Consider the following 15,234-nt stretch of genomic DNA (forward strand, 5'->3'; position numbering starts at 1 on the left):
CACAGATACAATAAATCACGGACATCTCGTGCACCACACGCATAGTCGTATTTCATATACACACAGGTTCACACTCTACACACATACATGCATGAAGCACCATACACGTGCACTCCCTCCCACACACGCACACATATTTACATATCTCTCTGCGCGCACACATCATACTCACCGCTCATATACACTACACAAATAAACACAAACACATGCACAACGCAAAGTACATGTATCACACTGACACAGGTCCTTCTGGTGACACATGCACACACATATCTTATGCACACAAGAAGCAAGCCGTGAAAACTTAAATTAATCAATTCGTTATTTTATTTTATTTTTTTTATGAGTTGTTGCAAGTTCAGTGTTTAGCGCTTTTCATTATAGTCTGAAACATAATTTGTCTTCTCCATTTCTTCGCTTAGAATTTATATCTGATTTCATACCTGTTGTCTTGAATAGTTCATATAATATTACGTCTTTGCTGAGCATACATAGAAAGTGAGGGGGGAGCATACCCACTTACATTGACGCATACATACATACATACATACATACATACATGCATGCATGTATATGCCACGCACGAAACTTTCGATCCTTGAGTTACTTTGTAACTTCTGCCAATTAAAAATTATGTGTGAGTGTATGTATGTATATGTGTGTGCCTATGTTTTGAGTTCTATTTTTCTTGTTTGTACAACGAATACATATACATATAATAGTTGGTTGTTGCTTTTGTCGTTTAGCCCTGGGTGAGTGGACCTTTGATCAAAGATATTCCATCCGTGACCATCTTATATTTTATTCAGGCCCAGTGTATTTCTTACTACACTATTTAGGGTATTTTCTAAGACGCTCAGGTGTGATTTTGAGGAAGATAGGGCTGCTACTTCTAGCTGGTCGAACATGCACGTAGGTACTTCCTTGGCCCGGATATTTCTACCCTCACTCGTTGGTTACTACTAATCAAGCGCACATTTTCTTCCGCATTCTTTGCACCTTCTCTGTCTATATTTTACTTATTGCCTTTAATTCTCTCGAGACATAGATAGGTAGTTATAACAGCATTCATTTAGTCGATTCTGCCTCTGTCTATAAAACTTCGAGCTTGTGTCGTGTCAAAGAAATCAATCACCCTCTGACTCAGCCTATGAACCTTTTGAAGTCGGTATAACAAGTGCGGGAAATTTATGTGTAAAAAATATAATACAAGCAATAGAAACCATCAAATACGTTGATAGATGTTTGAGATTTGTGTCCTTTGCTACAAATTAAACAGATTTGCATTTCCGAAGCCGTGTGTGCATGCTTTTTGTATACCGAGGCGCATGGAAACAGGGGTGTGTGTGTAGAGAGAGAGAGATATGTACAAATGCATATATAAAAAATGTATTTGTAAATATATATGTATTCATTTGTATATATATATATATATATATGCCTTAATCCTTTGCTTTTGAAAATTTGTTGAAGCGAAGACTTGCTGTCAACTTCAACTGCAATGTAGTTTTTTTTTTTTTTTTTCTGATACGAATACAGGCATAATTACATATACCTACTCGATACATGTTGCTGACTTCTATACCGATATATAAGGTGTCAATCCCCTACTACTGCTTATCAGTAATGATTCTCAATAACTTCGGGGTACTACTAAAGCAGCGCGGACCCGGACCCGGACGCGCAGTCGCGCGTCCGCGATAGCTAGTCGTCAGTGGTCGATCCTAACCCTAACCCTAAACACGTATTCATTTGCACACGCGGGTTAGGGTTAGGGTTAGGATCGACCGCTCAAGACTAGCTAGCGCGGACACGCGACTGCGCGTTCGGGTCCGCGCTGCTTTAGTAGTACCTAACTTCGGTTATAAACCTTTCTTTAGATTAGAAATCGTAGGCCTCCCTCCTTTTCACTAACATCAATCATTCAGGTGTATGGGTGATTTCGCACCTTTTCAGCCCTCTGACTTGGACCATGCTGGCTTTCTCTAAAATTACTTTCCCTCCACCTCCCATCACCAATCAGTTCACCGCAGCTATTTATAAACACTTAAATCCTATTATTGTGAGAGGATTGAGTGAAGCGTATTCTAAATGCAATTCCCTTTATTATTCACTGAAACGAATGCATTATCTTACGTTAACTAATAATTCACAATTAATTACTATCAATTGCAGTAGCTTAAAGAGTAAAAAGTAACATACATTCTCTCTTTTACATTCATACATGCACGCAGGCATAGACTCACACGCACGTACACAAACACATTCACTCATCCCCCCTCTTTCTCTCTCTCTCCCTCTCATACTTACACACGCGCGCATGCTTGATTGATGAATAATTCACAATTTCTGGATCGAGTTAGTTTTATTATGTAGATAATGACCACATTACATGTATTTTATACATATCTAATGGCATAGTTACATTAAACGTATTTCGAAGATCAGTTTCTTTTGATGCTGATAATTTTGGAGGCAGTCTAAGAAATAATGTGCTCTAAGAGAAAATTACTGTTCTAAGTAATTTTGTCACGTGCACACACACTGATATCAGGTTGTTCTCAAGTGCCACTAGTAACATAACCCAGTATGACCTATCACATGGCTGGATCATTAGCTACTAAACCAACAACCTCACTTAGCTTGCTTAGTGATGAGGGTGATTTCAGGACACCCTGTGAGATGAAATTCAAGACTCATCAAAAGGTGGAAGAAACTCATGTGAGTCAACGGCCATCCAATTGAGGTTTGCTGTTCATGTCTTGTGGCATACTTGCAACTACTGTTGCTATCAGTCATTAACACCTTACGCAAGTTACTGTGTGGGGATTTGCAACTTTTCTTTTTATCAAGATCATCCTGAAAAGCATCCCCTTGTGTGTGGGTGGGGAGAGAAAAAACAAAAAGAAGCAAAGGAAAAAGAAAGGAATGTAAAAACAGGAAAGAAGAGAAAGGAGGAAAAAAGTAAAATTCTTTAGCCCTTATGCATTGGATACAAGATAATCCATCACATGTGTGTGTGGCCATGGCCTTTGAGCTGAAATGTATAAAAAGATATATATACATACATATGTATAGTTGAAATTTACAGAAAAACAAGATGAAGACAGGTGTATAAGCAACAAGCAGGTGTATATATATATATATATAGTTGTCCATAAATCAGAAAAATAAGCACTCTAAAAGAGAAATAGGGCAGTTATATTTTTATATTTTCAAGCTGTATATTACGAGTTATGATATATAACTAGTCAGAATGCTACCAATGGTTTCATGTCTCAACTATTACACTTGATAATATTTATGACTCTTCAGACTTGCTTGAAGATTAATCACGTTTCTTTTTTGCATGCATGTGAACAGAAACAATTGAGAGGGCTTTCTAGTCTTAACAGACACAAAATAATGTTTTTGTGTAGTGTCATTATAAAATGCACCTAATACACATTGTAAAGTAGTTGGTGATTGAAAAAGCAATCAGCTATAAAACCATGCAGAAAAAGAAAAGTTTAACTCTGTTTAGAAGTAACTCTGAGTAAGAACTGACTTGGATTGTGACTACCCAGCCAAACCATACCAACATGGAAAAGCAGACATTATTATGATGATAATAATAACAACAAATGATCTCAATGATCATAATGATGATGATATTGTCATGTTGATTAGGATCTCTCTTCAAAAATATCAAGAATTGTTTTTTTTCCATTTGTTTCCCCTCAAACATGACTTGCTATTTATTTTACTAACTCTGGCCAGAAAAATCAATCTCTTTCTACCATGATATGGTATATTAGATTCATTCAAAGTAGTCTAGGAGACTGTTCTTGTGTTTCCACTATAGTCTTGTATAATATAAAATAATCATCTTTTCCATTACCTGCAATGTTATCTTTAGTTCTTTAGTTTTACTATTTCATATTTGTGTCTTTAAAGCACTCCAGAATGATTTAACATTGTGCTGCAAACTAGCAGAAAGTGAAAGAAAATTGTTTAAAAATGTATGTGCTTTCTATATTTGTACAAGTATGGCTAACATGAATTAGAGCTTCCACTTTCTTAATTCTGCTTGCTGACTAGCCCATCAACAACCCCTTTATCTAGAACCTGCCAACCTCCAGCCTCTTTATCAGAAACATGAAAAAATGCTTCATTCTCAGTTATCTTCACTACACTATAAGGACTAACCTTGACAAACTGTGGAAGTCTCAGAAGAGTTTCAACCAGTTGTTAGATATACTACTAATACCATGGAGATAGATGATACCACAGTAATGTCTAAAATACAACTAGTCTCGAAACTCAGACACTCCATTCAAACTAACCAATTTATTGTAATCCTCCTCCACCTTACTGTTTGTACCTTTAACAGTATGGCATGTATGTGCACATATCACAATATTATGAAGAGACATGGCCCCACAAGTGTAATGAAGAAGATCCAACTAGACTGTTGAATTCTCCAGCAACTTTCTTGCAGAGCAGTAATTCTGAATAAAGTTTAGTACAAAGATTCCTTAAGCTGCAGTGAAGGCAATCCATCTGGAAGAGTAACTACACAAGAAAAACCTGTTATGTTGAAGTAAAAACACTTTAGTCCTGTATGACAGCCTCTCTTATGTGGTAGGCACAATAAAATGCACTCAGTCCATATTGTAATGTGATTTGTGATTGGAGAGCATTCAGCTATAAAAAAAATGCCAAAAATAACAAGAAATTCTAATTTGATATACAGGGCTTACACTGTGTTACTGCTGTGCATGGTAGTGGGGTGCTTAAGTAAGAACATCAGACCATATGTTAGAAACCCTGAGCCCTCACTACACCAACTCCCTTTTCAGATAAGAAAAATAGACATCAGACAACCCAAACACCACAAAAAGCTCTTCTGATCTTGATGGGTACAATGCTTCAAGACTGCCATTGTCAAGGTGGGTATGATGCAAAGTACTTTGAGAGAGATTGTAAAATGGAAACAAGTGTAGTTCTCCTGGCCATAAGAGAGAAGTTTAAGACTGGCTGTCACTGGGAACTTCTATATGTTGATGACTTAATTCTCACAGCTGAACTGATCAAAGAGTTAGAGAAGAAATTTCAAATGTAAAAAAAAGCTTAGAATTGAAAGGTCTTGAACCTAGCAAAGACATCAACCCCATATAATTGATGTCAGATTCACTCTCATCTTCACCAAAACAAAACTAGACACAACAAACTCTTATTCATATTTCTATTTTTGTCAACCAACAAATTTTTCTTAATACTTCTTTTCATTGCAATTCTCTTGTTCTTTTTTCATATTATACTCATTTCTTTTCAGCCCATTCACAGATTATTTTGAAAAATATTTCAGTTCTAATTCCTTCCTCCAAACTTGTAACATTTTGTAGGAGAATTTTTCAACCACTTTGAATTTCTGTTGTAATCCATCAACTTAAATAAATTGGATTCTTCTTTCAAAAGTCTTTTCTTCTCTATTCCATTTTTTTACACATTTTTTTTCTTTTTAGTACAACGTCCTTAAATGAAGACTAAAGAAAAAAAATATTTTAATTGGTAATCTCTCTTCCCTAATATTCCTCAGCCTCTGATTCATTAGCATATTTCTTCCCTCCCATCACTAAAGTATCTGTAGGCTTTAACCCAGTCCCAGTTAAAACCCCTACACTACACTTCTCTAACCTAAATTTCCTTACTGTTCCCCTTTTAACAATTTCTTCAAATCTCCTCATTGAGTAGTATGTCCTGCTAGGGACATATATTTGAATAAATAAAAGCACCTCTACATAACTACTTAGCCTGCTAGAAATAGCAGCCAAGTTCCCTCTAATCACACCCTACAATCTTAACAAAAGGACATATTGGGTACTATAATTCAAAAAATAAATAAAAGTTGGGATGATCATGGCTGGAATGCCTTTGATCATAGGTCTGCTCAATAGAGGCTGATCTGGGAATAAACAACTACATATCTGCAGTTCTTCAAAAATAATATCAATTAGAACCAGCCCCACCTAATCCTCCATCCATGATTTCATGGAAACTACAAGTCTAGCTTTTCCATAAAAAAAAATAGACCTTCAAGATCATATTCTGTTTTACTTGATTTTCATCAACTATAATAGTAATATGTATATTGCTATAGTCTCTTATGATCATACTGAAAGAATTTCTGATGTTTGAATAATACAAATTAGTCTGAGAAATGGGAATATGTACATCCTTCTCTAGTTGTACAAAGGCAGTCAGCAATAGGTATTCACTACGAATTTATTGTGAAATAATACTAAAACAAACATGGAAATTTATTTTTATGGCTTTTTTTTTTAACTGATCTGTTGTCAAATACTATCAATTTTTTTTGTCTTTTTGTTTTTTGTTGTTTTTCTTTTACTAAACCTCTCTTAGTTGTCAAAACAACCAAATAGCTAGTTTTTCTAACATGATTGGCACACATTTCTTGTTCTGCTACATTCACTCAATAAAAAATTCATTTGACATCTTTTTTTACCTGCTACTCTACTTTTTCAAAAGTGTCTCATTCCCCATTGCAATTTATCTAAGTAACCAACCATTTTTCAGTGAGTAATAGTATTCTTACAGTTACTTAGCCATCTAAATTTTCAGTTTTGTACTAAAAATAATCTACTGTATCTAACAAAAGATAAACTAATCTATTTTTGTGTAATGTAATAAATGAAATTGATAAAGAGACTCATATACAATGAGTTTTCATTTATTTTCCCTTGCTTTTCACAGATCTATTCAAAAAATTTTCTCTCAATTAATAAAAATTAGTATATAATGTATTGCTGAAAGACAGAATCTAAAAAGAATTTGTATTTATTTGATGCATTGATAAATTTGTTTCTATAAAAAATTAACTACAAAACATTTTAATCTGTCAGTCCAAAAAGATTTTTTAAAAACTAAATCATATTCCCATTGTCATACTTTTGAAAAATTGTTGAAAGACTTCATTAATTGAAGAGATCTCTTTGAACTTAGAATTAAATATAAATGTATAAATATGCTAGCGGACAAAATTACTGATAGCTAATATTCAGTATTGATCTTGTATATAATACTCTTTTTTAGCAATTTAAATATTGATTATATGAACATGTATCAGATGAAATGAATTTATAAATATTATGTCTAAAATATGATAAATAGACCTCAGATACTATGATAAGCAGAAGTTCACTCTTATATATAATTGTTTTGGTGGTTTAAAAAAAAAAAGATCTAACAGCAACTAAAGAAAGAACTCAATAATAACAAGAGCGCAAACCTCTGCCAATGCAACACGACTTTTAAAATGAGAATATCTGAAATAAACTCGACTGCTCTCACAAATGAAAAAGCTAAAAATGAACCCGACCCCACTCAAAAGTTAAGTAAAAAATTCAGAAAAATAATCCAGAATCCTTGTCCGAGTCATGGAATGTGAAGGTGGGTGTACATGTTTGTAATACTGTGTGTGTCGTCTGCAGTGGGAACAGGGACAGTTTTCTCTATGAAGGCCTTTTTTAGTCAATCCACTGATATAGTGTCTTTACAACCATTAAGGTCTATAGTGAAAAATTTATCCGTGCATGAAAGAAAACGGAAAGGATCTGCATATGGTGCTGTTAATGGAGGTTTAACAACATCGTTGCACACAAAAACGTGAGTCTAAGAAGTAAAGTATAGTGATTGTTAGTAAGTGACATCCTATCATTTTTATAATTGCATGCAAGAAAGAGGGTTATCATCTTGCATGTAAACGACGAGAAAATAAGAATTTGTAAGACGGTCGTAATAAGTCATAACATTTATTACTGGATGTAATGTGTTAACATATAATGTTAATTGAAGGAAAAGCTTGTAACATCACATGAACATATTTTGCAACCACATGTCTCAAAGCAAATAAACCAAACATCCGTACTTGTAGGTGTGTATGCAAGTGGCATGGCCCAATGCATGTTTAGGATCCGACAGGCAAGAGGGGCGTGAAATTAGAATGTGTTCCTTTATATAAGGGATGATATGGAAGTCCCTGACTTCCACATCATCCAGAAGTCAATCGGAAGCCTCTAGAATGTTCGAGAATTTTCAAGAAGGTCGAGAGAGATTACTCTCGTTAGATCCCTTCTTTGTTTTGCTTTCCTGCTTGATCTTCAGGGGTCACTACATAACTCCCTCCTCAGATGAGAAGTCGATAAGCAAAGTCATTGTAGTGATCCAAGGCAGATACAAAGCAAAACAAGGTAGCAGAGACATGTGCTTGCAAAACAAGTAAAATAGGAGAAAATCAATACATGCACCATGATAGGTACTGAATATAAGGGATGAACTGGAAGTCCTTGACTTCTACGTCATCTGGAAGTTAATTGGAAGCTTCTAGAAAGTACGAGAATTTTCGAGAAGGTCGAGGGAGATTACTTTCATTAGATCCCTTTTCCGTTTTGCTTTCCTGCTTGACTGCCAGGGGTCACTACAAAAGCTTTCTTCAAGGCAGAGCTAGAAATACAATTGTCAAGTAGGTAAGAGGTTTTAAACAGGAGCGATATATTCAAAATTGGTAAAACTAAAGATTGTTGAGGATAAATTAAATTTATTATTGTTACTGAATGTGTTAGTGTTATTTAATTTCTGAATGGTTTTGCTGTCGTTTGTTTATGTAGTTTGATTTCTTTATCAACTAAGATAGAGATGTAAGTAAAATTAATAATAGGGAAATGAAAATAAAACTTTGGTTCTTGAGATATCTTGTCAACGAACAAACAAACAAACACAACTAAAGCAATGCCCCCACTTTTGCTAAGGTGGAGGTAATTAAAGATTACTATATTTATTCTGACAGATAATACCATATATTTGCTCAGTCATGCCTTACAATCCTAAGAAGCATAACATGAAACTCTCAGTAACTCTATAGAGTTTTCAACCAGAAGGGATATATCATTGTTATTACATTTCACATCCATTTTTCCATACTGACATGAGTCGGATTAGGCTTTTTGAGGCAGTGTTTTACTGCCTGATACTTTTCCTGGTGACAATCCTATATGTGTCTTTATGTGTGTGTGTATATAGGATTCTTTTTTCGAACAGTGAAACTTTGAAGCAAGTAAAGCTATAAATAATAATGTGTAAATAGATCCAAAGGTTTTTTTTTTTTTCAAACCCACATTATTTAGAGCTTTATTTGTTTTAAGTTTCATCATTTGAAAAAAGTCTTATTTCACATTCTCTCTCAAAATTTCTAAGTTCTTATGTTTACAGTGAATATTATATATGTGTGTGTGTGTACCCATCCTTAGCTAGAGCATCATTATAATATGATGCATCAGATTCGAAAATTTTACTGTTAGCAGATAATCTAGAGATTCTAGTAGAAATATTCTTAACTAGTCCCCATATAATCAAGGGTGGATGGTTGGATGCTATGTTAATGTACTTAATATGCTCATTCAGTTTATGAAATCGTTCAAATAATCCAGTATCAAGACAGAAGGTAGCATCAAGAAAATTCACTCTATGATAATCTTTACTTATAGTAATGTTTAGTACTAAAGTTTTAAAAAATCTAAAGAAATTTTTCCTATGCCTTTCTAACTGTACTTTATTAGTTTTGTCTAGAAAAAATAAGGGATCATCCCTGTATAGACCCTGTTACTTCCAGAAAGGAAGACTGGATTAAGGAAAGGATATATATTCTGACTAGGTCACTGACCTGAGCAGAATCGTGTGAGCCCATTGCTAAATCAACTGCATTTTCCCTATCTAATCTACTCCATAATGTACCATCAAAATCTACTAGAGTGGCTCGTGCGGCAAGAATAATATCTATTTCACATCGGGACAAATCAGAATTTTTCATGCTAAAAATCAGGGATTGATTGAGTACGATCAGATTGATAGTGGCATAGCAGCTCTCTATATCAAGTTGCAAGAATTTACTAGTCGTACTAATTTCTAGAAACTTGAACCATCCAACCACCTCTTGGGTATCAGACCAGAGGGCTAATCTAATTTTAGATTTAAGGACGGGTATTACCCTGTTAATGATATTTTTACTAATAATGTCTATATCAGATTTAGAAGGACAAATCAATCTAACTGAGGGGTCAATAAGGAAGTTAGGTTTATGGTCCTTAAGCAAAATCTGGGGTTTTGGGGGGGGGGGGGGGACATAGGGTTCTGTTCTATCATCTATGGCTAGATCTCTGATGATTTGTAGCCCTGTATTGTTAATTCTTTTTAATACATCATTACTAGCATGTCTATATTTGCTGCATAATTCCTTCCTAATCATAGACTTATATAGTTCAATATCAACAATGTAAATGTTACTTGTTTTGTCCGTTGGTACAAGTGTTCCCGGAGCTTTCTTGAAGTCAACAAGTAATTTTCTGATTTTCTGTTGATGCATATTACACCTTCTAGGGTACTTCCTGAACTTCACGTTCTTGACAATACTATATAATTATTATTCAAATCTGGTTAGGTGTTGGTTTGTCAGTGGTTTCCTTCGAGATTTAAATACTTTCCTTAGTAGGTCACAATGTTCAGGTTCGTCATTTGGTCTAAGCTCCTTGTCAAAAAAGAAAGCCTTCCACAGCATTCTACGCACAAATTGATTCATTTTCTCCAAAATATCACAAATGTAATCCTTCCTACTGGGAATAGTTATGTCCTTTAGCGAAACATCCTGTGTTATTTTATCCATCATCTTAGTACAGTACCATGTAGGACCTTCTTCCAAGAAATCGGAAGTTGGTTGTGGTTAATAGGTGATAAAACGAATGGTTTACACCTGGTAGCTTCCTGGTATGTATGTATGTATGTATGTATATATATATATATATATATATATATATATATATATTGATTAATTAATTAATTAATTTTACCCTTTTATTATTATTGAAATATAATTTACTCCCTGATCAAAAACTGCAGTTTGTGCGGGATTACTTGTAACACACGTGGGGATTTGAGGATGAATACACGTTCACATTTGGCTGTATGTTTCTGGAAATGTTAGTTAAATATCAGTTATGCGATGACACTTGATCCTGTACATATTTAGTTCTAACACTCTCAAATTTATATTTGACATGCTGCACTGAAGATGGGAAATAAGTAAGTAAATATAACTTTACTTTAATCCCAAAATGCGTATGTGGCTAATCTGAGTCGTGTGGATTCATTATTATTTCTCTATGTCTATGTAAAAAAATATGTGTTACTATCTGGGAGGTATTTATGGTAGTGGAAAAGGTATTTTAGCTACTATTTCTAAATTCAGTGCGTGGCAAAGCAATTAGCTGACCCCTGATTATAATTATGTTTATAATTATAGAATATATATATATATATATGTGTGTGTGTGTGTATTTATATATATGTATTTATATATATGTATGTATATATATGTATTTATATATATGTATGCATATATATATGTGTGTGTGTATGTATATATATGTATGTATGTATATATATATATATATATGTATGTATATATATATGTATGTGTATATATAATGTACACGTTTTTAATATAATACATGTAAATTTATAACTTCATTATACCGTATATATTTACCCATTATATGTTATATCATAAAGTACGTTTATATATCGTAATGTTTTAACTTAAATTGTCATATTTTTATACAACTTGGAAATTATGCATGTTTATAAATATTTTTAAATAAATATTTTGAACATTCATGATATTTCTAAAGTTTATATCGTTGTATTTGCCTGTCTTTTTACCGTACCTCTTAGACACTTTAGAGACTGAAAACTATAAATTTATTTATTGATTCTTGAAGGAATTGAACACACACACACACACACACACACATATTATATCTTGCGTTGGACATATGGTATTGTTCCTGTGGTTTTCCACTCTTATGTACCCATTTTTACTTTAATATCAGTTCTAGCTCATGCTGAGCACTTCAACTCTAGCCCGTCTTTATGTATTATTATATTAACAATATATAATTATACAAAAATTACAGCTTATATATATATATGTATGTATGTATATGGTATACATATATCATCATCATCATCATCATCATCGTTTAACGTCCGCTTTCCATGCTAGCATGGGTTGGACGATTTGACTGAGGACTGGTGAAACCGGATGGCAACACCAGGCTCCAGTCTGATTTGGCAGAGTTTCTACAGCTGGATGCCCTTCCTAACGCCAACCACTCAGAGAGTGTAGTGGGTGCTTTTACATGTCACCCGCACGAAAACGGCCACGCTCGAAATGGTGTCTTTTATGTGCCACCCGCACAAGCCAGTCCAGGGGCACTGGCAACGATCTCGCTCGAAAATCCTACAGGAGCCAGTCAGGCGGTACTGGCAACGGCCACGCTCAAAATGGTGCATCTCATGTGCCACCCGCACAAGAACCAGTCCAGGGGCACTGGCAACGATCTTACTTGGCTTGCCGGGTCTTCTCACGCACAGCCCATTTCCAAAGGTCTCGGTCCGTAGTCATCGCCTCGGTGAGGCCCAATGTACGAAGGTCTTGCCTCACCACCTCAGCCCAGGTCTTCCTGGGCCTACCTCTTCCACGGGTTCCCTCAACTGTTAGGGTGTGGCACTTTTTCACGCAGCTATCCTCCTCCATTCTCACCACATGTCCATACCAGCGCAATCGTCTCTCTTGCACGCCACAACTGATGCTTCTAATGTTCAGCTTTTCTCTCAAGATACTTACACTCTGACGGGTATTCACATTGACATTACACATCCAACGGAGCATACTGGCTTCATTCCTTGCGAGCTTACGTATGTCCTCAGCAGTTACAGCCCATGTTTCACTGCCATGTAGCATGGTTGTTCGTACGCATGCGTCATACAGTCTGCCTTTTACTCTGAGTGAGAGTCCCTTTGTCGCCAGCAGGGGTAAGAGCTCTCTAAACTTTGCCCAGGCTATTCTTATTCTAGCAGCTACACTTTCAGCGCACCCACCCCCACTACTAACTTGGTCGCCCAGATAGCGGAAGCTATCGACTACCTCTAGTTTTTCACCCTGGAATGAGATAGAAGTTGTTTCCTGTTTGTTTGCAGTCTTTATTGCACCTGAACATCTGCCACAAACAAAAACTAACTTGCTAGTTAACCTGCCTTTGATGTTGCTGCACCTCTTATGTGTCCATAGCTTGCACCGGGTACATCTTATAGAGTTACTACCTACTCCTTTTCTACATACTGAGCAGGGCCATCTACCTGAAGGGGTTTGTGTTTTATCTACCTTCCTACTTATTAGGATTTTGGTTTTAGCTAGGTTGACTCTAAGGCCCTTCAATTCTAGACCTTGCTTCCACACCTGAAACTATGTATATGTATATATATATGTATACCATATATATATATGTATACCCCTGCCTTTTACTCCAAGGGGCCTCTCACTCAGAGTAAAAGGCAGACTGTATGACGCATGTGTACGAACAGCCATGCTACATGGCAGTGAAACTTGGGCCGTCACTGCTGAGAACATGTGTAGGCTCGCAAGGAATGAAGCCAGTATGCCCCGATGAATATGTAATGTCAGTGTGCATACTAGACAGAGTGTAAGTACCTTGAGAGAAAAGTTGACTCTAAGAAGCATCAGTTGTGGTGTGCAAGAGAGATGATTGTGCTGGTATGGTCATGTGGCGAGAATGGATGAGGATAGCTGTGTAAAAAAGTGCCACACCCTAGCAGTTGAGGGAACCTGTGGAAGAGGTAGGCCCAAGAAGACCTGGGATGAGGTGGTGAGGCACAACCTTCGAACATTGGGCCTCTGACCAAGACCTTTGGAAATATGCTGTGCGTGAGAAGACCCGGCAAGCCAAGTGAGACCTAAATCCAAGGCCTCTGCCAGGGGTGTAGCCAGCCCACTTATGCGTACCTTCCTTCATTGGACACTAAACTCCGCTTGCAAAGACCTGTTGAGGCAAGTGAAATCGAAATTGAACTAAATTCAATGACTGGCACCCATGCCAACGTCATCTCCTTCATTGGACACTAAACTTGGCTTGCAAAGACCTGTTGGGGCAAGCGAAAGCGAAATCATGATGGCAACTGTGCCCAGCATCGCCTTCCTGGTACTTGTGCTGGTGGCACGTGTAAAGACATTCGAGTGAGATCGTTGCCAGTGCCGCCAGACTGGCTCCTGTGCAGGTGGCACGTAAGATACACCATTTTGAGTGTGGCTGTTGCCAGTACCGCCTGACTGGCCTTCATGCCGGTGGCATGTAAAAGCACCCACTACACTCTCAGAGTGGTTGGCGTTAACAATGGGCATCCAGCTGTAGAAACTCTGCCAAATCAGATTGGAGCCTGGTGTAGCCATTTGGTTCACCAGTCCTCAGTCAAATCGTCCAACCCTTGCTCGCATGGAAAGCGGACGTTAAACGATGGTGATGATGATATATATGTGTGTGTGTATATATATATGTATAAATATATATGTATGCATGCACATATGTGTGTGTGTGTGTATATATATATATATATATATATATGTGTGTGTGTATATATATACGCATATATATATATCTGTGTATATATGGAGGGGCAGATAGTGATGTCAAAGTGAGAGTTGGCAAAGCTGCAGCAGTTTTCAGAAAGATGGGGAAAATCTGGGCAAGTAAAAGCTTTGATTTGAAAATAAAACTGCGTCTCTTGTAAATTTTTTATGAATTTGGATTAGAAAAATTCCAGAACTTTATTCAACATCAGTATGAAAGCCAGTGATTTGGTGGAAGTGATTGATCTTGTTAGATTCCCCTTAGCCAAATGAAAAAGAAACTATCTATGATCAAAATTAGTTTGTACTGCATCAACAGTCTTCTTAGAAATACAAACACATGACAAATAGACAGGAATAGGGAAAAGAATGTAATCTCTTTATCAAAATCAAAACAAACACTTGCATTGTAAATTTCCTTTGTGTGATTTATAACATTTCTAACCGGCTTCTATTTTTATCCTTACCATAACCCTAATGAACTTATAGGTATTATTTAAATGTACATATATATATTTGTATATGCATGTGTATATGTGTATACATACTTTCAACTTTTTGGAGCTTACTTCTCAACCATGTAGTCTTGGTTTCAGTCCCACTGTACAGTATGTTGGGCAAGTGTCTTCTGCTATAAACCCAGGCCAACCAAAGCCTTGTAAGTGGATTGGTAGGCAAAAACTGAAAGAAACCCATCA

General features: G+C 36.1%; 1 protein-coding gene across 1 annotated transcript in view; it reads left to right on the forward strand.

Moving 5' to 3' along the window:
- LOC106869142 (uncharacterized) overlaps window positions 1-15,234 on the forward strand; it is a 108,466-nt gene that overhangs the window by 878 nt on the left and 92,354 nt on the right. The window lies entirely within an intron of this gene.

The sequence above is a fragment of the Octopus bimaculoides genome, chromosome 3 (assembly GCF_046866305.1).
Source record: "Octopus bimaculoides isolate indiv1 chromosome 3, ASM4686630v1, whole genome shotgun sequence".
In the NCBI taxonomy this organism is placed as follows: domain Eukaryota; kingdom Metazoa; phylum Mollusca; class Cephalopoda; order Octopoda; family Octopodidae; genus Octopus; species Octopus bimaculoides.